We start from the raw sequence: 21,607 nt of genomic DNA on the forward strand, positions 1-21,607 counted from the left end.
TAAGTTTAATTAATATGTACATATGTATATGTAATGTATAAATGGTGTGGGGGCAGGACTTAGTCCTGTAGAGTGTGTTTGTCAGATCCACTGAGCGACCAATCATTGGCTGGTCTGACCCTCCCCCAGTCTGTGCGCTGCTCAGACACCTGTGTGCCTTCATGTGCCAGTCAGATACGCCAGAGACACAGACGGTGAAAGATCAGTTTACCCGTGTGGCGAAGAAGCTAGCTGGATAGAGAAAGTCCTTTTTTCGGCAAGAATAATAAGAGTGATACTGTATTCCAGAGGCCGTGAGCCAACGTGAGCACTGTGAAGCCCCGTGTAGCATTTGTTGCTTTGCATGGTAAGTCCCAGGCAGTACACGTGCGCTAGCATAGCATGCTACTTGCCGCTAGCTCTGATGCTAACTTCCGTTAGCCATTTTGCAATGAAAGTGCCTTTTCTGAGGCTAAAGCAATTAGCACTGAGTCTGCTGCACTTTATACGAGATGTTCTTTAAAGGTTTATGTCACATTACTGTGGTATTGATGTATAATGTATGGTTTTGTGCGATGTTATGTTAGCACATGTTCCCTTTTCTCATGGTGCTAATTATAGTTCTGCACAATTAAGTATTAGCAATGTGAAATTAAGTGCCTTCACCTGCACTTTACTTAGCTGAAACTTGATAAGTCTCAAGCCAATGTGTATTTTTAATGCACTGCTGAGCTATTTTGTATTATTTTAAATGTGTGTTTCCTATGCACTTTTTCCCTTTGAAATGAGAATAATTTGTTGTACAACATAGAATATTTTGAAAGAAATTTAGAAGCACTACAAGCAACCAGTAGTAATAATAAGTTACAGGCATGATAGCTTAAATGTTGAACTACTGTGTTCTGGCCTGGTCCCCAGGTCAGGTTTTTTCCCTTTGCTTATTTGGATTGGATTGGTTTTGAGGACCTGAGAAGAATCGAGGATCCCTTTTCCAGTACTGGATGGCGAGCCCAGCCCAAAGAGCCGGATGAACTGGTAGATTGTAACCCGACTGGTTACAAACACACTGAATGACTAGTGAACATTGAAAGACTGAAATTGACTTTAAAAAAGACACAAAAGACAATATATCTTTAGGTCGACTATTTGTGGGGTTTATTTTATTTTATTTTGTTTTCAAGAAGAGCGCTCTACTTTTGTTAAATGTGCACAACTTTAATAATTGTTAATAAATGCAATTGTGTTTTCTACACCTGTGTACAAGTCCTCTGTTGTTATACACCCTTGGCTCCTACGAATCTAGAACCTGTCTGATCTGGTCCATATTTCCCTTCTGTCCTCGTACTGTGGTTAAAAGTAACTATACTGCCCGGACTACAGGCAAAGAAGGCAAGAAGTAGCACTAACAGGTCTAGTATTGCACCACCAGTGTTACATAAGTAAAAAAGTGGCGAGCCAGCCAGGAGCCTAGAGTGTTGTGTGACAACATTGGAATCCTCTTTGACCTTTGATCAAACGCTCACATACTGTGAAAATGGATTTTGTCGAGAAGTATGCCGTTAAAGTACCAAATGCCATTATTGTTAGCGGTGTTACAGATAGAGATAAAGACAAAGAGGTATTTGAGTTTCTGGAGCAACATGGTACTATTCGTAGAGTACTCGCTGTCGATGATGACTCTTCTGCATTCCACAAAAGTCAGATTGTAGAGTTCGAGTCCGGTGCAGCCGTTGAAATATTAGCACCTAAGCTGCCTTACCTCTTACAGTCTACTGACAATCCAGATGTCAGTTACCACATTCGAGCCTTAACTGACATCTATACTAAGACCGTAGGGGGCAGTGTTACTGAGGCTTACATTAGCAACCTGAAGGGTTTAGCCAAGTTAAGTGGGAAGGATTTCGAAGAAGTGTTGCGGGAGGCCCTATCCACAATAGGGAAGCCCATCGAAGCTGCTGAGACAGCTGAGATAAACCCTGAAAATGATGCTGCTGATCAGACTTGCCCTGTGGTAGGATCCACACAACTTGGAGCCTCACCTTCAGTCTTAACTGAACTGCCTCACCCTCCTGAACCCATTCAGGGCGCATTCCAACGCCCCATGAGACCAAACTTGACACCTCAAATGTTGAGTCCAACTGACCTCAACCCACCAGAGGTTCAGAAAGTAGTAGTCGAGCATGTTGTCAAGAGTGTTGAAAAGACATCACATGCTCACTCTACATTAAGACTCAGAGCTTTCTCTGGCAAGATGCCCAGACCTTACAGCGAAGTGGACTATGAAACATGGCGTTCTCATGTTGACTTGTTGATGGAAGATGCTTCTTTGTCCGAGTTGGAAAAAACTCGTAAGATTCTTGAAAGTCTCCTTGCTCCCGCTTCTGATGTCATCCGTCCTCTTGGGCCAGAAGCCACTCCTGCAGACTATCTTAACCTTCTGGATTCAGCTTTTGGCACCGTTGAAGATGGTGAGGAACTGTTTGTACGCTTCATGAACACCCTCCAAGATCATGGTGAAAAGCCCTCTGCTTATCTGCTTCGTTTGCAGGTGGCAGTCAATCACACCGTGCGCAGAGGTGGGCTTGAACCACATGAAGTAAATAAGCAGCTTCTTAAACAGTTTTACAGAGGCTGCTGGGATGATAACTTGCTAACGGAGTTGCAATTGGAGCTAAAGCATAAGGAGCCACCCACTTATGCAGAGCTATTGCTTCTCCTGCGTACTGCAGAAAACCGACAAGAAGTTAAAAACACGCGAATGAAGAAACACTTTAGCGCCACGAAACCAAAAGCAGTGTCTCATGAACAGACGGTCACTGAAACAAATGCAGATGTTCGTCAAGCACAGTCAGATAGTCTAGAAGAGCTGAAAAAACAAGTTGCCGATCTAAAAAGCCAATTAGCTGCCGTTGTGAAGCCAAAGAAACAAGCAACACTGAAGACGGTTCGAACAAGGAAACCTGAAAATAAAAAACCTGACCATGCCAAACCTGAAAACTCACCTCCACCCAGCCGCCCCAGTACTAGGCCCAAGCCCTGGTATTGCTTCCGCTGTGGGGAAGATGGACATATAGTAGCCACTTGTGAGTCAGAGCCCAATCCTGCCCTTGTAGTTGCAAAACGAAGGGAATTAAGAGTGAGAAGGCAGATATGGGACAGGCAGAATGACCAGCTTTCTTTAAACTAAATTCTGCCTCCGTTGCGGGACAAATGGAGGCTGATGCTTTGTTAACCCGTCCCACCCAGGTTAAACAAAAAGCTTCACCTAAAAAGCGTGCCAGCCTAAAGTCACACACAAGATCAGATTCCTTCGACTTTCCTAAAGGTCTAATTGGTACAAAGAGTACTGCACAAGTGAAAGTTAATGGTCACACAGTGAGTTGTTTGCTAGATACTGGTTCCCAGGTGACTACAGTCCCCGAGTCCTACTATCGTCAGCATTTGTCCTCTCATGAGATTAAGCCATTGTTTGAACTTTTAGAAGTTGAGGGTGCCAACGGTCAGTCTGTGCCTTACTTAGGCTACATTGAACTGCATGTCACTTTCCCAAAGGACTTCCTTGGCATTGAAGCTGAAGTGCCGACACTTGCCTTAGTTGTCCCCGATGTGCGCACAGCTTCTCAGTCCTTAGTGCTAATTGGGACAAACACATTAGATGTACTTTATGAGCTGTACTCTAACACATGCCATGAACTGCAGCTGAACCTGCCATATGGCTATAGGGCAGTTCTAAAAGTTCTTGAGTCACGACACAAACAGTCCAAAGACAGTAGTCTTGGTTTAGTGACGATGCACAACAAAGAGCCACAGTTGATTCCAGCAGGCCAAACTGTTGTTCTAGATGGTGCTGTAGCTGTGTCAGCCGGTAACGGTGAAAAGTCTTTCTTGTTAGAGTATCCACGAATGTCAGCCTTACCTGGTGACATCCTTGTGAAACCTTGTCTCATAGACCTACCTGAACGAGCACCTTACCTTGTTCCAGTTATACTTACCAATGAATCCGAACATGATGTGACAATCCCTCTAAATTGTGTCATCGGAGAAGTCAGTGCATATCAAAGAGTTCTATCTCACGAACACTCAGTGAGAACTCCAAGATCCCGAACTGAGCAGAAGTCAAATGTAACATATAACTTTGACTCTTCCCCTATTAGCGCTGAATGGAAGGAGCGCATAACCAAAAAGCTAAGCCAAATGCCCGAAGTGTTTGCACAGAATGATCTTGACTTTGGAAAGACGGATCAAGTGAAACACACAATCAGATTGTCAGATGAAACACCGTTCAAGCATAGAGCGCGTCCCATACATCCGAACGACCTGGAAGCAGTCCGTAAGCACCTCAAAGAACTGCAAGAAGCTGGCGTGATCAGGGAATCTACCTCTCCTTTCTCTTCACCCATTGTAGTCGTGCGGAAGAAAAATGGTGAAGTCCGCCTCTGTATCGACTACAGAAAGCTTAACGCACAGACTATAAAAGATGCTTACGCTCTCCCCAATTTGGAGGAAATGTTTTCCACCTTGATCGGGTCACAATGGTTCTCTGTCCTGGATTTAAAATCTGGGTACTACCAAATTGAGATGGAGGAGCTGGACAAACCAAAGACGGCGTTCGTATGTCCCATCGGCTTTTGGGAATTTAATAGAATGCCCCAAGGCATTACAAACGCCCCCAGCACATTCCAGCGGCTCATGGAGAAATGTATGGGCGACATGAACCTGCGCGAAGTGATCGTGTTTCTCGATGACATCATTGTATTCTCCAAGACACTTGAAGAACATAAGCTTACAATGACCAGCAGCCGTGGAAACTGCGTCATTATCACACTCTTAAGTGTGCTGATTTTTATGGGCTCAACCATGCATACATCCACACACTGCGCACAATGTGTTGTACATCCACAAAACGGCATGATTTTTATTATGCAAATTGCTCTTGTTTGTTGGTTAGCCTTTATTTTAGTATTTAAGGCAACATCACAAAACATGTTTATTTTAAAACAGAAAATAATGAGGAGATTGATTCATCTGCCAGACTTGTAATTCATTTATGGTTCAGTCAAACAAAAGTAAAAAATAGGACAGCAACCACTTAGTGACTATGATAAATCAGTGGTTGCCTAGTGATCTTTTTTTTTTTTTTTTTTTTTTTTTTTTTTTTTTTGCTGTTGGATACCAACTGGATGTAATTGGAGCAACCAACTGGTTGCCCAGAGGCTGGGCGTACAACCCCATCAACATCTTGGTTGATCTCTTTAAATTGCAACTTGGGTGCAAGCTGTCTCCAAACAATCGCAGTCCGACTCAGACTCACTGCAGTCAGAGAGATTAGCGAATGCTGCGATTGGCAACATGGCAAATTGAGTCAGCCTGTGGCAATGAACACATCTGATATGTGTGTCTTTGCAATAGCGGTTATAGCAGTTATATCATGGTCCTGCAAAAACTATGTTACTATTTGTGGAGGAATTTCTGTATTTGATGAGTTACATATCTAAGAGGTTCTGGCTTGACTCTAAATATAAGTATGTTAATATACATTTCTGTGTATGCAGACAGCAACAGATTTGCCATTTTGGCTGCTTTATTACAGTTCTGTCACCATTTTATTACAAAAAAACTGCCTTTAACTGCCAACTTGACCACATTCAATCACAAATGGATAGCAGACTCCTTCAGTCCTATTTTATTGTCTCTTGACTAGGGATGGGTACCGGTGGCCGGTGCCATGATGGCACCGGTTCTGACATAAACGGTAGTAACCAGACCGAAAAGCAGCGCACATTTCGGTGCTTTATTTCGGTGCTTTTTTTTCCTGAGCTGTGATACACTTCTAGCCAATCATTTTACGTTTCCCAGGATAGTAGGTGGGGCCAGGTACGTACGTTCAGTTAGAGCAGAGCTACAGATTAAAAATGTCCAAGGCGAAGCGGTCAAAAGTCTGGCTGTACTTCACAGCAAAATATGCAAACTCAGCAGCCTGCAACAAGTGCTTTAAGCTGATACTGTGATACTGTCAAAGGAGGTAACACCTCGAATCTCATGAAACACCTGGCGACGCATAGCGTTTTTTTAAAAAGCCAAGAAATGCGCCGTATTTGATAGCTTGCTGCGAGACCTCACACTGTGCACGTTGGGTGGGTTGCCAGTTATCGGACCCGGAGCAACATCCCCCAAAAACCCGAAGAATAGAGTCCTGGCCCCTAGCCCTGCCAGTGTAGCAGAAATGATGAGGATGATGATGGCAGCAGCCGTTCTTCTCTGCGTGAGTCGCTTAATGTTGTTCGAGTGTAATTTACGTTGAGTAGGCTAACCACGTTATTACATTAATGCATGTAAGGGGAACTAGCAAACATCATCATAGCTACATGCGGCTGTCTTCTTGTTTGATGGCAGATACTCCCTTCACCCTGGACAAAAAGGCTAAAATGACCAAAGAAAAAGTGGGAAACAGCTGAACATGAGAGGTTTTTGGACAAAGTTTGTTTTTTTGTTTTTTTCCATTGTTTAAGCACTGCTTCCAGCCAAGAGTGATACCATATATGCCCCATAGCTGCAGAAAAGGCTAACATTGTTATCTTTTTACAAAAAACAAAACAGCTGAACATGAGAGGTTTTTGGACAAAGTTTGTGTTCTCCATTCTTTAAGCACCGGTTCGAGCACCGTTTAAGCACCGGCACGGTTTCAAAAGTACCGATTTGGCACCGGTATCGGATAAAACCTAAACGATACCCATCCCTACTCTTGACACACCAAAGCTGTTTTGAGGACAACTGACTGCAAGTGGTTGCAGACCCGGTCCCCATCTGAGAAACAACCATCAAAAGGCAACAAGATTGCCAGTTTATTGCACGTAGTTGCAGTAACTTTGGTCTCCAACTGGTGTTTTTCCTTGTGCAACTGTAATTTCTCACAATTCATTTAAAGAAAAATGATAGGATCTTAAAATGTATGCATTTTATTTATGTAAAAAAAAATATTTTATGATCAGATGTTAGTATCAATTATTGCACTATAGCTTGAAAAATTAGTAAGTAGATAAAATTATGAGCCATTTTCATCATTATAATGATTATCATATGATAATGATACACTAAACTGTGTAAATAACTTGATGTGGTCTTTTAAAAAAAGCTTATTCAGTTTTCGTCTCAGTGGTTGTTAATTTGTACTTTGTGGGCTTATTATACTAAAAATTTCAGAGCTCTGAGTAAAGGAGATCAAAGATTCCCGGTCTCCTACAAGTGAGAGAAAGTGCCCACACGCGCACTCGAGAGACACCGATCTTGTGATCTTCGTATAAAATCTCAAAACGGGAACAAGTTGCCCGGCCTCAGATCATTTTGTATCTGATGCACACTCATTTCTATCAAGGATCCTAGAAAAAAAGGCTTAGGTGTAATCAGATTTGATCAGGGCAAACACACATCGCCACACTCATGGGCAGAAGCAATTTAATAAGCTCAGAAACGACCCTGTAGGTCAATTCTTCGAGGAAAATGAAATAACTTCAAACCTGGAAGGCACTCGCATCATCTGGTCTTGTACTGTATCTGCTTCAATAGGCAGAAAATCAAATAAAAGTTTTATAGATTAATGCGGCATCCATTTAAGGAGTAGAATGAGGTTCCAGCTGTCAGTCAATTGAGGTGCAGCAGACACAACACGCACACAGAAACACAAACCCACATTGGAGGTGAGACTGATGCCTGCTGATCTGTTGATTCAGAACTATAATGCCACAGCTGCTCTCTGTCATCATCTCCAAGCAGCTGGAAAGATGCTCTATCACTGTTCTCCTACCTCTTAGTCTGGCTTTGTATGAGTATAACGCTTATGGGAAATATTTTTAGCTTCCCTCACCTTTTGTCCTTGAATGAAGTGCCAAATCTCAAATAATGAGGTGGGCCTGGTTGTTGCATAAAATGTAATTGACATTCCTAATGAACTGTTTTGTGTTTGTCTTTTTTTCTTGAAGCTTAATGATACAGCGAAGGAGGATTTAAATCCAGTATGCGACAGATTATATCACCCTGTTCAAATATTTTAATATACCAGTCCCAGCCCCGGTACTAGTCTAAATTATATTGGTAACATTGTCAGTTATTTTCTCTTAACTGCTCCAAACCTAACTCAGTTCCATTGCAGAAGCCTTAGAAAAGAGTCAATGTTGGAGTTAACAACCTAAAAATAGAAATGGTTTGTTAGGTTTTATAAGGCATTTGTTTCTAACTTTCCAACACTTCCAGCAGCTCCTTAAAAAATTACTGTCAAACTCTCATTTGAGCTAAGTTCTGCTTATTTTGCATCATGCAGCTTGACAGTGGATAATGAGGTGCACTATACACCAATTGTTTTTGCTTCAGTTTGGGGATTTGGAGACAACTGATTATGTCTTGATGAACCACCACTGTTGGTAAAGTGGGTCAAAATGTATTTGGGCAGCTGCTAATATACTAGCTTTGTTACCCAAATATAGGCCATGGGTGGGAGGTAGAGAAGTAAATGGAGGTCTCTGGGTTTTAGGGGGAGTGTGTTTTGGGGAAAATATGGGGAGCTGTCAAAATGCTTCCAACCTTAGTACTGCTACTAGTCCTGCTGCTCTCCTCTTGAAGGAATGTTTTCTATGAAATCTCTATGGGAACTTTACATTAAGGATGAATCACGTTGACATGTGCAGCCACTATAAGCCTCGTTGCCGACTGCATGCATTGTACATTTGGGTTGTTTTGTATATTTGTGCATTTGAGTCAGTGACAGACACTCTGTTCCACCTGCGAGGGGAAACTATGCGTCTTCCTCTTATTCAGTTCTCCATCTTTCGTGTTTTAAGTGAGACAGTGACAGAGACAAACACACAGCAGAGCTTGTGACAGATTTTGAGTACAGTATGTGTGGTATGCCTTCAGCAGAGACAGAGAGGAAACAAAAAAACAGACAGGTGTGTGTTCCACTTTCCCGAGTCTGTTTCTCCTGCTTCACGCTATAGCAGCAGAGATGAATTTGTCCCACTATGTTTCAGTAGCTTCTTAAACAAGCTTCTGCTCCCCCATTCACTTAGCTTTGAGTTTGATAGGCAGACTAAAGATAGAATGGAACAATGAGTACCGCACTACCGCTCTGCTCTAATAAGCAATGATTGGTACTTCGTTGCCTTTTTAATGGCTCAAACTTTAAAATGACGAGTTTATACGCTTTGCTCTTACTGCTCATTACTGATTATGCACGATGCCATTTTCTTTCCATAATGAAGAGAATTGCTTATCATTAGGCATCCTGTATTTATTACACCTTAGTTCATAGCTAATTTACCACAATAATTTGTGACATTTTCATGCAATTAAAAATGTTTTCTTTTAATGTCTTGTGTAGACTATAGAATCTGGTATCTTTGGGCAGCCAGTATGATCAGCTAAAAATCGCCATGCCTGATAAGACATGATTGGGCACAATTTCAAAGCTATCACTGGAAATTCAAAAAACACCTTTTGTAATGAAAAGCAGTATCTCATGGCATTTTTAATGTGTGGGTGTGTGCAGAGAGGAGGAAAGTGATGAAAGGCTTCGGCAGCTGCTCTTACTACCCTGATGGTGCGTGCGATAAGAAGAAAGTATGACGTTTAGAAGAGAAAGACACATTGAGAGGACTTGATGAATACTGTAATGGTCGTTGTTCTCTTGTGGTTCCAAAATAAAATGATGCATCTTTAAGAATTTGATAAGCCTCTGAAATGCAGATAACAACAGTTATCTCCCATTTGTTAGTCAAAGCGCAGTAGGAAATCCTCCTCCCCTCTGCTTCCCATCTCCTTCAGCATCCCTCTCCCCTCTGCTGAATTTGCAACCTGCATTGTGGCAGGAATGATAGGGAAGCTATGACAATAATCCCCTCGCCTCTGCTCTCATCCTCACCTCCTCTATCATCCTCCTCTCCCTCCAGCCTGCACGACTAAGAATGTTTTCTGTCACAAGGAGACAGCTGCTGTGTCGGAGTGTCAAAGTATAGGTTTCCACTCAACTCGCTCAAGTGGGAGCGCTTTTCCCATTGTATTATAGATGTTAGATATGCTCTGGTGCAGACAGAGATTTTGTGTTCACATAAATGCATAAAGACATAACCAAGCGTAGTTTTGCAGGTTATGTTTTCAGCCTCTGTTTCAACATCATCTTCTTTTGTTGACTTTGCTACCTATGTGTTTACCTGCAACATCCTGAAAACACACACAGACATCACTGAAGCCATCTGATTTAGAATGCATGCACATTCGTCATAGACTGACGTGCAAATTGTGTGAGATGAATGAAGCCTTAACATGGGTGAAAATTTCTATCAGACTGCCAAACTGAACTTCAGATGAACTTTGTGCATTGCACTTTCTCCATCTCCCTCCGTACCTGTTTTTCTTTCTTTCTTTTTTCTTTTTTCCGGGACACGTCGTTCGTTATACGCAATCGAGCCACTTCTTGTTATCGACTTCTTTTATGTGTGAGTCATACTTGAATTGTTCGACAAATGGGGGGATTTTTCTTGCCAGATTTTGTTTTCTGTCTTTTTTCCTGTGTCTTTCTGATCTTGTTGAAGTTCGGCCTTTTGAGTGTCGCTCTTTGAAAAAGTTATAGACAGATGGGAAATACAACTGTGTAATGGCACTGGCTAATGGCCCAATATGAAAGAACGATTTCAAACACCCGCCCACATGAACACATACACACAGACATGTAGACATTCTTGTGTAGATCTTACAAAACTGTGACATTTCTCTGCTGTACACCTCGCTCTCTCCTCACCTCCTCTTCTCTTCGCTCATCTTCTTCTCCTCTGTTCCTATTCAGCTGTGTCCTGATGGGGCAGCCTGTTTGTCTTATCGCCCTTTGCCAGCTGTGGTTTGGATTGGGGATCTAGGGGTCTCTTCTTCCCTCTAGCTTTCCCAGCACTAAAAGACAGGGGGACAGTGATTTGGCATGCTTCACATACCCTCATAAACAATTAAACCACGCTTTCAGGCGCACAATGACACACAAAAACTGTCAGATAGTAAGCAAACACACACATCCATGGAGCTCATCCAGATTTCATGGCTACAAGTTGTGTGGACATTATGGGGAAAAAATACTAATGAGGAAATATTGTCCACCTGATTTCAGCTGGTCTTTCCCCGTTAAATTGTCATTAGATGTTCTCTTTGCTATATTTTGCAATGCCACCTGCCTGTGGCTGTTAATGATTACAGCCAGCCTCTATTCCCCCATTCTCCTCACTCACTTAAACATCTTAATGAACCACCTGTACTGTGTGTGTGTGTGTGAGGTACCATAGCTGCTGGAGGGTTGCCCCCTGTATGAGCCAATTATCTTTACTTACTTCTTTCCTAACAACTTCTTTGAAATCAACACAGAGGAGGTGGAACAGAGATAACTCTGGCAGCAACAAGTAGCACATATGCCAGAGTGTTTGTGCAAGAGATCAGAAGCTCGAGCCAATCACTGAGATGATTTTGGCAAAGAAGAAAAAAATCATTGTGCCAACTTGCCCTCCATTCAGGACTTCAGCCGTCACGCCCTGGACACAACCTGTTCCAGCTCCTCCCATCTGGTAGGCACTACAGAGCTCTGTACACCAAAAAAAACCAGACATCTGTACAGTGTCTTTCCATCACTTATTTATTCCATAATTTACTCCAACAGTTTTGCTCTCTGTACCATTGTACCAGTGCACATATAAACACGCTGTACATGTTGCTTTTGTCTGTTTTTAGAGTAAGTAGAGAACAAAGACAAAAGCACAGTCTGGATCCTTTTATGTTTTTGGCTGTAGCTCAGGGGTAGAGCAGGTCATCTACTAATCGAAAGGTTGGCGGTTTTGATAGTTAGCTGTCTGTAGCTTATCCAGCAGCAATAAAAAAAAGAAAAGAAAATGATAAACCATAGCAGATTTCCTGCTAAGCCTGCCATAATTGACATGATTAGACAGTCTCTTTCCCTGTCTATGTTGCAACTGTTGCTCAGCCGTAGTTGCATTAATGAGTAGCTGAGAGCTTATCACATTGTAACACCTTAAAGGAACTTAATCAGAGACAGATGAGTATAAATGTAAGTCAGTCACTCAGTCAAAACCAGCATAATATCTATATTGATATTGCCTCATGTGACTGTATTTAAAGGAGGGGAGCTCATAACGATGCTGCAGATCAGCATGATACTTTTCAGGGTTAACAAACAGTTTTTAAATATAAAGCTTTGATAAAACCAAAGTAAAGTATCTATCCATCACAGAATGCATCTGGGGGGAAAAGATAAGCATCTAGCAATCTACAAACTGAGATATTTTAGGCTTATTTTTTGCCACTAGGGGGCAGCCCATGAAACTCTTAAATAAGATGAAATGGTAAATGTCACTCTTTTAGTTTTATTTTAATTTTCTTTCACTTTAACTTCTTTTCTAAAAGTATCTTGTCCAAATAGCCTTTGGCTCATGGACGACTGGAGTTCCAGCCCTACGATTAGTGATAACCCGCTGCACCATTTGAACCATGCTGCCCCCGAGTGACCAGATATTGCCTAAAGCAACTTTACCACTCTGTTGGATTATGTTCAGTAGGATGTAACAGATTGATTAGAAAAAGCAACTTTTCACCGACGCAGGTTAGTAATTGGACTGTCTTTCAAGATTTTCCTCAGACACGCTTCCCCAGCCCTCCCTAATTAAACCCACACAATCCTCTGACAGTTTCTTATCACTTCCGCTGTACTCTGGCCTTTTCTAATAAAAGTGAAGTCTTAACAGGTAGTGGTGGCAGTGTAGGGGACAAAAATGCCTTTATTTATGCTGCTCTTCACGTCGCTTTCTAATTATCTGAATACCAGGGGCAGCGGTTCCTATCCACAGGAGTCTCTGTTTAATAAACATAATTCATTCCCTTTGTTTCTTTCTACTACTACATGTGGCCACTGTGTTTGCCCTGTTTTTGTCAAACTGTGGCCCAGCTTGTTGTTGTCATTTTAAAACCTACTGGGATGTGTATTAGTATTTATTTTTTCGTTGTATTCTTGGACATCAAGTACCTGTCTTTCGTTTTACTGGAATTTTTATTTGACATGAATACTTTTCTCAGTAATTGCTTTTTGTATTCAGAGAGACATTTCATCCACACATAGTCCAATGGCTGGCCAAAATCCAGTAGTATTTAATACTTTGACTTGCTGACACGTCACACAATCTAATTCCATCTCTTGGACTTTTTCATTGCTCCACAACAAATATTAGTCATAGGATGCTATCAGACATACTGTGTGTATTTGTGGTCTCTCCATGCTGACGGTATTGCCAGGATTTTAATGTCTCTGAGGTCTTTCTAAGATAAAGGTCATTCCAACAATTAACCTTGTGTGATGAGTGAGGGAGCAATGCAAACAACAGCAATGCAGTCCCTCAGTAACAGGTAGACTTAGAGTTGCTCAACAAACAGAGGATCACATCCAATCAAGAGTGGAAATCCCCCCCCCCCCCCCACCCCCCCCCTCTCTACTCATAGGCCTATTCTGGTCCTACAGCGGGGATCTCATTCCAGTTACTGTAGATGTGTGTGGAAAAACTGCAAAGGGAGGCGTCCAGGAGGCTGTGAAAGAGCAGGAACTCTACTCAGAGATCCATTCAGATATCTGAGGTCGTCACCCTATCTCTAAAGCTGAGCACCGCCATCCTATAGAGCAGCGGTCCCCAACCTTTTATGCACCGTGGACCGGTTTATGTCTGACAATATTTTCACCGACCTTTAAGGTGTCGCAAATAAATACAAAAAAAATAAAACCAGTACCGCTAGGGAAACCAAGTTGATGATAAAAATGATTAAAAAAATTAAGATAAAAACTGATAAAAACCCTGAAAACCATAAATCGAGCCTCAACTGTCACGGGCCGAGAGATGATGGTTGAATTATGGATCAGTTGATATACTAAATACAAACCTTTGTTGTGCCTCAGCACACCATTCAACTCAACAGTGCAGCATAATGCCCACATTACTGCAGTGGAAGCACCAGTAAGTTTCCCTCAACCCAAAGGGAGCCATCCATCATTTCGCAATGGAGAATGATGGGCTGTAAACCTGCGGCCAGACCCCAGTCCAATCAGATGCATCTGAACAACCCATATCTCTACTTTGCAACACATGAGTTGCTGGACACCACAGGACACCTCCAATAATCATGCTCCAATAGAGCTGTTTTTATGGCACATAAAGGAACGACACAATATCAGGCTGATGGTTTTAGGTTGGATTCTTATGCTAGTATCATTGGCTTGAATTGTAACTGTCCAATAGGTTGTAGAGTCAGTAGCTAGATGATCATATTCTTAACATGCATCCGAATAGCTGATTCAATCCATGCGAAAGCCAGCAGAACAGAACAGATGTGCCTCCTTCAAGCTCTCTAAAGGACAGTGCAGTCACAGCCACAGCAGTTCACTTTGTTATTGAACACCTGCTGGGCTGTTACAGCGATCTGGCATGCAGTTCTCTGGGGTATGTAGGAGCTGAAATCTGTCAGGGGTTATTTATTTATTTAAGGAGAAAATCTGATGTGAAAATGAAGACACTTGGAGGAAATTATACTGAAACTAAAAAAAAGAAGAATCTATCTATAGATTTAGCTGTTTCTTTTTTTGCCACAACAATAAAAGTGACCATATTTGGATGAGAAGGTGAAGTGCTTAGTTATCAGGAAATACTACCAACTTTGGTTAGCAACTACACTGTCTGGGTGCATTACTCAGTCTCATTTATCTGCTAATTAATGCTGGATGGATAGATGGATGGATGGACGTCTTTAGTGGGCTGTATTATAAAGCAGGCCATATTAATATTATAACTATTTGTCAGATAATTTCATTTAAGAGCCTCAATAGCACAGGCACAGTGTAAAGGTCCAGTTCAATGACTTAAATAGAGGGGGTAGAACCAAACAGACACCAGCTGTTTACAGATGCCTCTCAACTATCAAACAAAGCAGCCAAACCACTAACTTAAGCCTTAGCAAAATCCGGCGATATGGGGTTGATTAAATCAACCCTGTATAGCTGTTATAAATGGGGAAATATCCCACAGAGACAAAGCCATTTTTCTACCAGGCTATAAATAGACTTTTTATTGCTGTTAAGTTGGGCATTTTAACATTGAAGAGATTGAAACAAAATACATCTTTATTCTGGATCTCTATCTTTGCCCGTGCTTTCGTCTCAATGATCTGTTTCCATGTGTCTCTCCTTGCGTTCTGTGTTTCCCCAGTCTGTTACGTGTGCGTGTTTCTATGTTCTGTCGTCAAGCTTGTGTTGTTATGTCTACGTTCCAGTGTGTTTCCTGTTTTATTTTGAAAGTCTTGTATAGCCAGGGTGTTGTTAAAGCTGAGTGTCTGCCAACCCCAGCCAAGCAGCTAGAGTCTGATCTTCAATGCACAGCAAAAGCAGTGATGAGCAGTTGCTTCCATTTCTATCTGTATATATTTTTCGTAGACTCAATTTGGTGATCTCTTAGAAATCTCTTTGGGCAGGTTTTCATCATTGCTTTGTGTTGCTGGCTTTGTGCTCATAATTAAACTGTAAAAGCAAGATTGTATGTGTGTGTTTATTAGGATAGGTATGTGTCAGCATGTTGGACTGTAGCCTGTAGTTTATATTAAGTGGTAATTATGTGACAGTGTCTTTCAGGCCATGTTGTGAATAATGCAAAAGTAAATTAATGAGTAGTGTAGCAAATTACTCTCTCTGGGGAGTAATTTAGTAATGTACTTTTAAGAAAAGTGATGAGTCATGTGTAATACATTCCCTTTTTTGCAACACTCCTAACACTGGTTATATAAAAACTTTCATTTTCTTTTCTATTGTCTCTTGTACAATATTTATGTGAAACTGGAGAATGATCCAGTGGAAATAAATATTTGATGGAACTTGAATGGTTATTTAAAAAAAAATGTAGTTGAAGACGTTTTAGTATTTGTAGGTCACATCAGTGTTGTGACTTACTGTTCACGAGCATGATGTATAACTCTTGTTTTATTTAACTTGCCCTATTATTTAATTTTATTTTGTTTGACAACACAATATATTGTAGATTTCTGAATGTGCTGTCTCAGCGTAATTTCATTGTTGCTCCGATTTAAGAGCTTACAAATCTTCCTGTATAAATAACTTAAGATTCAAACACAGAATTTATACAAACCAAACAAACCTTTTATTTCCGCAAGCAAAAATCCAGTAGGCAGTAAAGTCCAGAAACCAGAATAGAGACACACAAGGGAAGACCAGTTGGAGCAAACATGATGGCAAAAAAAATGAGGGAATACAAAGGCTATAAAAACACACACAAGGTAATCGGAGCGATAGTAAACACCAGGGACATACAGTGGGGCAAAAAAGTATTTAGTCAGCCACCGATTGTGCAAGTTCCCCCACCTAAAATGATGACAGAGGTCAGTAATTTGCACCAGAGGTACACTTCAACTGTGAGAGACAGAATGTGAAAAAAAAATCCATGAATCCACATGGTAGGATTTGTAAAGAATTTATTTATCAGTCGTCCTGTCCCCTTGGCAGAAAAACAGCCCCATAGCATGATGTTTCCACCCCCATGCTTCACAGTAGGTATGGTGTTCTTGGGATGCAACTCAGTATTCTTCTTCCTCCAAACACGACGAGTTGAGTTTATACCAAAAAGTTCTACTTTGGTTTCATCTGACCACATGACATTCTCCCAATCCTCTGCTGTATCATCCATGTGCTCTCTGGCAAACTTCAGACGGGCCTGGACATGCACTGGCTTCAGCAGCGGAACACGTCTGGCACTGCGGGATTTGATTCCCTGCCGTTGTAGTGTGTTACTGATGGTGACCTTTGTTACTTTGGTCCCAGCTCTCTGCAGGTCATTCACCAGGTCCCCCCGTGTGGTTCTGGGATCTTTGCTCACCGTTCTCATGATCATTTTGACCCCACGGGATGAGATCTTGCGTGGAGCCCCAGATCGAGGGAGATTATCAGTGGTCTTGTATGTCTTCCATTTTCTGATGATTGCTCCCACAGTTGATTTTTTCACACCAAGCTGCTTGCCTATTGTAGATTCACTCTTCCCAGTCTGGTGCAGGTCTACAATACTTTTCCTGGTGTCCTTCGAAAGCTCTTTGGCCTTGGCCATGGCGGAGTTTGGAGTCTGACTGTTTGAGGCTGTGGACAGGTGTCTTTTATAAAGATGATGAGTTCAAACAGGTGCCATTCATACAGGTAACGAGTGGGGGACAGAAAAGCTTCTTACAGAAGACGTTACAGGTCTGTGAGAGCCAGAGATTTTCCTTGTTTGAGGTGACCAAATACTTATTTTCCACCCTAATTCACGAATAAATTCTTTACAAATCCTACCATGTGAATTCATGGATTTTTTTTTTTCACATTCTGTCTCTCACAGTTGAAGTGTACCTCTGGTGCAAATTACTGACCTCTGTCATCATTTTAAGTGGGGGAACTTGCACAATCGGTGGCTGACTAAATACTTTTTTGCCCCACTGTAACTGGAACTAACTGGAGAAAACAAAACGGGGGAAGCAAAACTAAATGCAAGAGACTTACAAAAATAAAACTGAAAGAAACTATAACACAGCGAGAACATCAACATGACAAGAGGGGAGGCAAGAACAAGCTGAATTGAAATATGAATAACCATAAACAGAAACCAGCTAGTACGCAAGAACAGAAGACTCTTGCAGCAAGCCGATAGTCCTACTCTGGCTGAGGACCTAAACCTCTTTTATGCCCGCTTTGATAGGGAGAACACCGACCCTGTCCTGTCCCCTCTCCCCTCAACCGACCCTGCTCCGGTCCTGAGCACTCATGAGCTGAGGCGTGTGTTCCGGAGCATTAACACCAGGAAGGCGGCCGGGCCGGATGGAGTGCTGGGCCGGGTGCTAAAAGACTGTGCTGCGGACCTGGCGGACGTCTTCACCTCTATATATAACACCTCGCTGTCCTGTTCACTGGTACCATCCTGTTTCAAAGCAGCAACCATCGTTCCCATCCCAAAACAGTCAAATGTCACATGTCTGAACGATTTCAGACCTGTGGCACTCACCCCCATTCCCGCCAAATGCCTGGAGAGACTGGTCATTAAACACATCAGAGCTGCTTTTCCACCATCTCTGGACCCGCACCAGTTTGCATACAGGGAGAACCGGTCAACTGAGGATGCGATCGCCATAGTGCTGCACACATTATTGAAGCACTTGGAACACAGGAACACCTATGCACGGCTCCTCTTTGTAGACTACAGCTCGGCTTTTAATACCATCCGGCCATATAAACTCCGTCCCAAACTCCACCAACTGGGACTCAACTCCTCTCTGTGCAACTGGATTGTGGACTTCCTCACTAACCGCAGACAGAGTGTCAGAGTGGGTAAGAACACCTCTTCCACCCTTGTGGTCAACACCGGTGCCCCTCAGGGGTGTGTTCTGAGCCCTCTGCTATACACTCTCTTCACCCATGACTGTATTTCCTCCTGCGCGTCCAATCTCATTGTTAAGTTTGCCGATGACACCACAGTGCTCGGACTTATATCCAACAACGATGAGACAAACTACAGGACAGAGGTGCAACAACTAGAGTCATGGTGCCACGACAATAACTTGGTCTTAAACACCAAAAAGACCAAGGAGATCATTGTAGATTTCCGGAGGAAGGGTCATAACAACCATCTGCCTCTCTTCATTGGCAGTGAGGCGGTGGAGAGGGTGAGCAGTTTTAAATTCTTGGGGGTAACTGTGACCGAGGACCTGTCCTGGGGCAACCATATCACCTTAGTTGCACGGAAGGCCCAACAGCGCCTCTACTACCTGAGGAGACTACGGAGCGCACACATTCCCAGACCTCTGATGTTGAACTTCTATAACTGTGCCATCAGCAGCGTCCTGACGCATGGATTTCTAGTGTGGTTCCCCAGCTGCACCAAGGCCGACCAGCAAGCACTCCAGCGGGTGGTGAAAGAAGCTGGCAGAATTATTGGAACAATTCTGCCAGAGATTAGTAATATCTTCCCCACTCGCTGTCTGAGGAGGGTGCACAGTATCCTGCGGGACCAACATCACCCTGCGCGCCACCTTTTCCACCTGCTGCCCTCAGGGAGAAGGTACAGGTCTATACAGGCCAGAACATCCAGACTGGCCAACAGCCTGTATCCACAGGCTGTGAGGTTCCTGAATTCTGCCCCCCTCCCCTCTCTGCCCCCCTCTCACGGACAATAACCATATCCAACTTCTTAATAGCACTGAACTGGTTTGCATTGGTGCATTATATCTTTATTCTCTCTCCCCCCCCCCCCCCCCCCCCTCTTTCTTAACTAGACAACCATCATATCTCACAGTACAATAATATTGAACGGGTTGCATTGTTGCATTTTGTCATGTTTCTCAGGTCTTTGTCTGAATGTCCTATGAACATTCCCTGTCTTGTTCTCATGTTGTTGCTAAGGATTGTCTCATTGCACTGAAGTCACACTGGGTTAAATATTTACACTTGGGTTTTAAGGGGTATTTGTTTTTGTTTTTTACGGGTTGTACGGAAGCCCCAAACGCAATTTCATTGTTCTTTGACAATGACAATAAATAAATACTTGACTTGACTTGAAAAACTCTCTATAAAACATAAAATAGCTAAATTCATAATGGAAAGAACTAAATCAAAGCAATAACTCTAAACAAGGCAAACATGACACAGAAACCAAACAGTATCAGTAAATCTCTTTATAAAACTGGTACAGGTAAGATTATATGTTGAAGATTTAAATTATAATTTAAATTAGACATAGTAAAAATCCCAGCATTTTATTACTAATTCATTAACATCCCCCCACCACCCCTAAAACTGTGAACAAAGCATGCATGGTTTTACAAACATTTCAAAGGCTTTCAGCTTTACAAAAAGTGCTGTTGGTATTTTGCTTGTAGTTTTATTATTAAATAGACAGTTTTTCAGTTTGTTTTTTTCTTGTTCAGTGATGTGCATTCAATTTAGGCTCAGTGTCTGAAGTAGAAATGTGAAGGACAGCGGACAGGTGTTTATCACTTTTGGGTTATTTTAGCATTATAATGTGATTTTTTTTTTTTTTTTTTTTTTTTTTTTAGGTTATGTAATATAAAAAACGACATTTTACCCATAAATATACATAGATTGATGGTCATAAAGTAATACCCCACCATGCACCCTCGCCAAATATTAATATAGTGGCTTGGAAGGCCATCCCCTTCCAACTAATTGCTTTTACATATGTGGCTAGAGACCGGCCACATGTTTAGTACACCAAGGCAGAGGAGAAGAGAACTCACAGGCAAATTATAATTAATGTCTGCACCTTCAGACTCAAGATATGAAGCAAAAACATGAAGGAATGAGACAAAGTGACTGTCATCTGGATAAAACATCATCCTCACTTCCTCCTCATTTCAAGCCTCATATCCTGAATTGAAGTCAGGGCTCTAACGCATGAAAATGTACCTAAACATGTCTATTTTTTCCTGATATAGTCACAATTAGAGATGGCACGATACCACTTTTTTATGTCCGATACCGATATCATAAATTTGGATATCGGCCGATACCGATGTGAATCCGATATAGTGTGTTTTTAATCAATAAAACTGTTTATTAAATATCTTGCTGCATTTTGTATAAGTTTATACTCAAGTTTAAAAAAACTAAACAAAACACTAAAGCTATTCTGTTATACCTGTATGCAAAAAATACACTGCACCCAAAATATTTCATAGTTCAGCAATACAGATCAATCTAATAAACTTAAACCTACTCCATCCTCCCTATTCTGGTATTTTATAGAGTAGGCAACCTAACTAATAGGGTTGCAAACTCCCGGCAAAAAAAATAAATAGGGAACCACCCACCCTCCACCTCATGATGCTTAATTGACATAATCAACTTTAATTTGATGCAGTGTGAAAAAAAAAATGCACAGAAATCTATTATTTTTCAAGAATAATTAAATAGATTCAACATCTTTCTTCAACAGAACTGCTGACTGCACAGATGGTACCTTCCCAAAGGAAAAAGTACTATAGCTTACTAGGGTATATTAGACTTAATAGTTACTATATACAGTAATGGACTTCTATACATTTTACATTATTAAAACTTTGGGTGTAAGATTCAGATAATTATTTATTGAAAGCTAGACATTTTAAATGAGAATAAGAAAGAAAAGTATGTCTTTGTGCCCCCTTTTCCCTGTTAATGCCCTATCGGCCCCCCTGGCTAAACTTTGCTAGGTCCGCCCCTGCACAGTTACCAGCTGTCAGCTACGTAGAAAAAGATCCTGGTGTAGAAAGTAACATTAAATAAATTCTAACAACAGCTTATCAAGCTTAAACGTGCTGCTGTTGTTCAGCAGCTGGTTTCCTCTTTCTGGCGCGAAGTGGGTCAAAAACAAACAAGAGAGACGGACTCGGGACAGAAAAGCCGATCAGCTGATCATTGATCAGTTTCCTGATTGAAGTAGCAGCAAGAGAGGGAGGGAGAGAGAGGCAGTCGCTCCATATATCGGTTGTTAAGCTTAACGCTGGAATGCTTTACAAACATTCAGAGATG

The 21,607-nt window shown here is 41.8% G+C and overlaps 1 protein-coding gene and 1 long non-coding RNA gene across 3 annotated transcripts in view; one reads left to right on the forward strand and one right to left on the reverse strand.

The window, feature by feature from the left end:
* LOC308387920 (A-type potassium channel modulatory protein KCNIP2-like) overlaps positions 1-21,607 on the forward strand; it is a 130,042-nt gene that overhangs the window by 19,995 nt on the left and 88,440 nt on the right. The window lies entirely within an intron of this gene.
* LOC308387923 overlaps positions 1-21,607 on the reverse strand; it is a 38,643-nt gene that overhangs the window by 16,459 nt on the left and 577 nt on the right. The window contains exons 2-3 of the long non-coding RNA XR_013970013.1: positions 11,509-11,587; positions 10,766-10,911 (exon numbers count right to left, since the gene is read on the reverse strand). This is a non-coding gene — a long non-coding RNA (uncharacterized lncRNA). The remainder of the gene's footprint in view (positions 1-10,765; positions 10,912-11,508; positions 11,588-21,607) is intronic.

This window comes from Rhamphochromis sp. 'chilingali' (genome assembly GCF_963969265.1).
Source record: "Rhamphochromis sp. 'chilingali' genome assembly, chromosome: 20".
Taxonomy (NCBI): domain Eukaryota; kingdom Metazoa; phylum Chordata; class Actinopteri; order Cichliformes; family Cichlidae; genus Rhamphochromis; species Rhamphochromis sp. 'chilingali'.